At 34.2% G+C, this 6431-nt stretch overlaps 1 non-coding gene across 1 annotated transcript; it reads right to left on the bottom strand.

The window, feature by feature from the left end:
- Window positions 1-5357: 5357 nt before the first annotated feature.
- Window positions 5358-5431, bottom strand: Trnav-uac (transfer RNA valine (anticodon UAC)). Its single transcript has one exon. It is a non-coding gene; the product is annotated as a tRNA-Val (tRNA).
- Window positions 5432-6431: the final 1000 nt, after the last annotated feature.

Raw genomic sequence — 6431 nt, 5'->3', positions numbered from 1 at the left:
AGGTAAAGGTTGTTGGAGGATTGTGAACAAAAAGTAGAGATAGGCAGGGGCTAGATCATTCAGGGCATTTTATGCTATAGCAAGTTTTCAATTGTATTGTAAATGCTACAGAAAGCCATTAAAATGTTTACATTATTGTTTAAAGATAATACTGATTACTGTGTGGAGAATGGATTGCACAAGTAGAAGCAGAAAGGCCAGTAAGGATCAAAGTTCAGCAGACAGTTGCTTGGGTCAGAGTGGTAAATTGAGAGAATGTGTACCTTCAGAATTATATCTTGGAATTAAATTTGACAGATTTGCTAATGGATTGAATGTCAGAGATAAAGGAAATAAAGGAAATAAGGATGGTTCCTATAAGTGTTCATCTAATGTTCAGTACCATTATTGTCTGTCTTTATCCCAAATAGCAGATAAAAATATGATCTGGATACATTTTTCTATGTCAAAAATTTTAATCAATACTTTCTAGTCTGAAACATTGTCTTCTCCTTTTTTTTTTTTTTCAGTGCTGGGGTTTGAACCCAGGGCCTTGTGCTTGTGAGGCAAACACTCTACCACCTGACTATATCCCCAGCCCCTGTCTTCTCCTTTTGAGGTCTTCAATTATTACAAACTTACCCAGTTCCTTAGTAGAACTCTATGGTATCATAGTCTACTATAGGTCTTCCAGATCAGTGTTTCTATATTCAGGTCCGGGCATCAGTGATAGTCCAAGGAAAGACTATCACAAGTGTATGGTAGTAATAATTTCTAAAAGTTAATAAGGTAATTATATACATATATGTATATATATACAAATATGCACACACACACACACACACACACACATATATATATATATATAAAGAGAGAGAGAGAAAGAGGGAAAGAGAAGACATTCTTATATTTTGAATGCAGATTACCAGGTTCTAAGAACTTTAAATTACTTAAATATTAAGTCCTTTGCCCCCTTTATACCTTATAACACATATTATGATCTCCTTTCTCTTTCTGGAAATGAAGACACTTGAAAAATTAGGTAACTTACACAATATACATAAAATAACTGCATGTGACTATTTTGCTATGTGCCCTTTCTTATAGCAGTCCATTTATTTGATGTCTGGGCCTTTTTTATTTCTTAGACTTTTAAAAGCACTTTATTTTTTAAAATGATTATAGTAATAGATGATAAATACATGCTAACATTCTAAGGTTGTGTGAAATCCAAAAATCTAGGTGCAGCTACTTTAGAAATGTATTCAAGCGTAGAGCCTCCCTGAGATTTGAAGCTCAGGCCTTAAGTGCTACTTAGCAATAAGAAGCTTTTTAAACACAAAGCCGCTTCTGTGAGCCTTCTGGTTGTTCACTCATGGAATGAGAGACAGGTCAGTGTGCCTTTTTGGATGATGCACATTTCCATATAGGCTTCCAATTAAATTTGCACTTTAATTACAAGCGAACTGCCACTTAAATATGAGTTCAGTTTTATCATTTGTAACTTTACCCAGTGGCAGCACAGGTCATGCCAGAGAACTGGGAGAGGCAGTTACCATGGCAAGGGCCTTTACCCATTCACCACATGCTGAACTAGCAATACTAACTGAGTGAAGCATTTTTATGCTAATTTTCTGCCTTGGGTTCAGGCTCAGATTGAAGTGGCCAATGACTTTCAACCCTGCATGCGTAGTGGGCCTGCAAAGACATGTTGTTCTCTGCTAAGTGAAGCCTTCCTACAGATGTGGTACTGAACTTCACATTTTAAGGCCACTGGTTCATTTCTGTGCATGGTGCTGTAGGGGCATGACTGGCGAGGCAGTCTGCACCTGACTTCCTATCATGGTTATATATTTCTGTCCTTATTTTCCTTTCTTAATGGAGTGGCTACTGCTATATGTACCGCAGGATAATGGCTATTATTTATATAGCAATTTCCATCTTTCGTGTGCATTACAAATACTAACACATTAATCCTCAGGAGAGAAGTATTATATAATGCCTCGAGCAAACATCCACCCCTTGTATTTCCAAATGAATTGCGTAGGTTCATGAAATACAATCAATGGATCATCAGTATAAGTTGGAGCTGTATTACACAAAATGATCCACTCGCAGGGGAGTTAATGAGTGATGGTTACAGGTTCGACTTGCATTACATTATGCGAACCCCTGTAGGGGAGGCATTTGCAAACCAATCTTCTGCTTCTTGGTCTCAGAGGACTTCCCTTAATAATGACTGACATTTCTTCACAGTCTCTAAATGGGTCCAGCTGGCACTGTGCAGGGTTCTCAGGTAAAGTGGATTGTTTTACTTTATCCATCTGTCAATGCTTCTTCAGAGAGCATATTTTACTGTGAAAATATTTTGATAAAACCAGCAGTGAAGTAATGCCGTTACCCTTGTATTATGTCCAGGTCTCACTCCCTGTCTCACTCTCTACTGTTCACTTGCATTACACCAGCTCAGCCCAAACATGCACACAGTAAGGATCTGAAAGAAACAAAGTGCCAAGTACAATAGCTTTTCATCTTATTCTAAATATTTCTGGGGGCAGTTTTAAATGGCCTATTGTTATACAGAACATTTCCTAATTGCATTGTCTCTTTCACTTTATGGCTATGAGGTGAGAAGGAAGTATTGTTTCAAAGTTTAAGAAAAGGTGGGAAAGGTTCAAAGTGAGAGCAAATCTGAAACAACAAGTTACATAAAATCTGAATTCACTACACTGTTGTGTTGATGTTGATGATAAGCCAAAACATGATTTAGACCTTTATACTTAAAATACCTCTGCTGACTTAGTTTTCTGATTAGCAAATATTTCATCTTCCGGCAATACATCATCCTATATGGGAGAAGAATTCTGAAAAGGGCTTTCTTTTTCAACTTAAACATCTCTCTCTAAAAACAATTTTATACCCTCAATGACTTACTTCAGAATATGCAGTGGAAGCTCTATATAGCCAAATAGTTTATTTAATGTTTAATTACACTGTGACATAACCTAAAATGAGCTTTAGTTTTTCATTAGTGGTTCTCATGTAAGTACTCCCTGTGTTCTTGAAAGCTATAAAAATGAACTTTTTAGTAATCACAACATATGGGGAGAAATATCATTTATAAAATAAAATGAAACAAAACTGAAGTATGAGTTTCAGAATTAAGAGCATTAATTTTGAACAGAAGCAATATAAATGATTATTCAGAAATACAAGCATTTTAAGATTTTCATATAATGTCCTAAAAAAGCTTTTCCTATGTAAGATCGGATAGAGGTATTAGACCAAAAAAGCATTAATTTGAAAAGATCTGAAAGAAAGGAGACAACTATATTCAATCCCCTCAACATAATTTGGTTGGTCAATATTTTCAAGATGTATTGTCTGAGACATTCTCTCATTCAGCAATAGGTTCAAAGCTAGTTGTTTCAGATTTGGCATTCAGATGTGAATCCTCTATTTTAGTTGGTGGACTGACTTTCCAACCCTATTTTGGATTAAAGCACATTATCTGATATGTGAGTCCTTTGGTGAGAGAGCAATGTTTATATAATGAAGATAAAACAGTTGGATAAGCTGCAGACCCAGAAAGTAACATTGGAACCCTGATGAAGGGGAGTTTGTCTGAAATTCTCTTTCATTTCTTTTCATCACAAATATAAACCAACTGATACTGTGTCATGTGGTGTTTCCAAATATTATTTATAAGCCAAATATTTGATCAGTGTTCTTTACATCTACCAAGAGATCTCCTAGAGAAAGCAAGCCTGGGGACAACAATAGAATTGTTCTAGTGCCTAGCAAACCAGAATTTTTATGTCCAAATTCAAAGAGATTGAGCTCCGCAGGTTTCAGAAAGACTTCAAGAGAATAGGCACTACTGTGTGAGAGCTCATTACAAAAGTTTACAGTTGGACTGAACGAAGAGTTCTAGGAAAGACAAATGACATGTTTTATTTTGTCTATGAAATAATTTCGTTTCAATTCAGTTGTTCTGCAGCTAAGAGAAAATAGTGCACTAATGTCTCTGCAAACATAATCATATTATAATACTAAATTTACTTATGCATACATCTGAATAATACCGTAGTTTGAGGGGAGTGGGAATTTTAGGAGAGGGGTTTGCAAGCACAGTTGAATACGTGTATAAGGTAAATATGTCAGTTAATATTTTAATTTGAAACTAAGTCATTATTCAAACTTTTATAATACAGAGCCCTCTCATTCAGTGTTTCCAAGCTTAGCATGTGATATATTCAGTTGATTCAATTATATAAATTGTTCAGAGCCAATTTAGTGATATCTATTTATCTACAAAGGCTATATCCAAGGTAAAAACTCTTTATGTATTACACCAGAGCCTCTACTTGACTACTTCTTGTTTATTTCACTTTATATTTTGAAATACATTAAAACTGCAAACCTTTCAATGAATTCCATGTGATGCCAATTTTAACCAATTTCAGTAATCACCAAGTGTTTATTGAATATGTTTTATGAACCCAGAACTGTTAGGTTCTAACAAGAGGCACAGAAGCATATTTTTGATATATGTTATGTATATAAAGCAATTAGAAGGCTGTGCATGTGGTTTGGTGGTAGAGTTCTTGTCTAACATATATGAAGCCCTGGGTTTGATCCCCAATAACTCCCCTCCCAAAAAAACACCCAACATAATAAAGCCATCAGAGACCTATGAAGGACTGCAATGTATGATTCAAAACCATGAATTTTAAAAAGTAAAAAGGGTGCAGAAAGAGTGAGGTAAACATGGGACCAACCACATACCTGGGGAAACTCATGGAGGCACTGGGTCATGAAGTTAACTTTTGTGAAGGGATTTGTAGTTTCACTATATGTACTTGTGTTTGTGTAGAGTGTGTGTGTGTGTGTGTGTGTGTGTATGTGCATCTATCTCAAAAGTAAAATCATGTAGTATACCCAAAACATATACAACTGCTATTTAAAAGTGAATCAAAAATAGAGTTAAAAATATTTGCATAAGGAAAATAGCAAAAGAAACACATGGAAGGTAGAGTACATGCTAAAGAACAGTAGAAAATAACTTGGTAGAAGAGGAGCAGATTATTTAGGGTGTAAGAAGCATGACAGAAACTTTTAATTTGAATTGGAAGGAAAGAGATTGCAGTACTTTTCATTTCTTTTACTATTAAACATGGATTGCGTATTATAAAATGATAATAAGAATATCCAAGTTCCCTGTACCAAATTAAGAAACAGAAGAACAGCAAAAATTTAGTGCTCCTTTATTTGGTTCCCCAATCACAACATACTTAATACACTGAAGAGGTAAATATAATTCTAAATATTGTGTTAATGGCATTATTAGTTTTTTTTTGTTTTGTTTTGTTTTTTTGTGCACAGTACTGGGGATTGAACCCAGGGCCTTGTGCTTGTAAGGCAAGCACTCTACCAACTGAGCTATATCCCCAGTCCCATTATTAACTTTAAAAAATTTTAATACTTATGTGGGCAAACCTAAAAACATATTATTTATTTTTTTTTGGCTTTGAACTTCATATAAATACTACAAAGATACATATACCTTTCTGCAATGATTTTCTTTTGCTCCAAAGTGTGTTTTGGAGATTCATGCATATAGATGAATAAAGACATGGTTCATTAAAATGTTTTACTGCTCTGTATAGTGTAGTGTGGAACTGTGACACAATTTTTTTATCCTGTCAACAGCTCATGAATGACTGGATTGTATTTAGGTTTTGCTGTCATGAACACTGCTATTATGAGGTTCTTTGTATATGTCCTCTGGTAGTACATTATGAAAGAAATGTCTGAGTATCATTGGGTCACAAGGTATTCACATATTTAACTTTAATAGATAATGGCAGTGTTTTTTCACAGAAATTTATTTTTCCACAAGTACAGTATGAAAGAAATCCAGTTTCAAATTTTTTGTCAATACTTGATTTTGTCAGACTTTTTAAGTACCATCAAACTGCTGAGTATATATTTTATTTAACCAATGTTAATTTGCATCACACTGATTACTAGCAAGCTTGAGCATATTTTATGTTTTCATAGCCATTATATTTCCTTTCCTGTGAAGTTTCTGTTCATGTTTTCTCTTCATTTTTCTGATAGGTTAGTAGAATTTTTCTTATTTATATGTAGAAGTTATGTCAATATTCTGAATAATAATTATTTCTCCGTTTTATGTAATGCAAAATTTTTTCAGATTGTGGTCTGAGTTATAACTCTAATGTCTTTGATTAACAGATTATTCTTGTGTTTTAACATAGTTGAAAATTCCAGTCTTTTTCTTTATAGTTTGACATTTGAGTTGTGATGAAGAAGTGCTTCTCTACTTCAGGATTATAAAAATATTCTCATATTTATATTCCTAACAAATTTATAGAAAGTTTCTTAAAATGTCATAACAGATCATTAGCAACAGGATCACCTGGGAATCT

The sequence above is a fragment of the Sciurus carolinensis genome, chromosome X, assembly GCF_902686445.1.
Source record: "Sciurus carolinensis chromosome X, mSciCar1.2, whole genome shotgun sequence".
In the NCBI taxonomy this organism is placed as follows: Eukaryota; Metazoa; Chordata; class Mammalia; order Rodentia; family Sciuridae; genus Sciurus; species Sciurus carolinensis.
The sequence above is the reverse complement of the archived record's forward strand: the minus strand, read 5'-3'. Positions and strand labels throughout refer to the sequence as shown.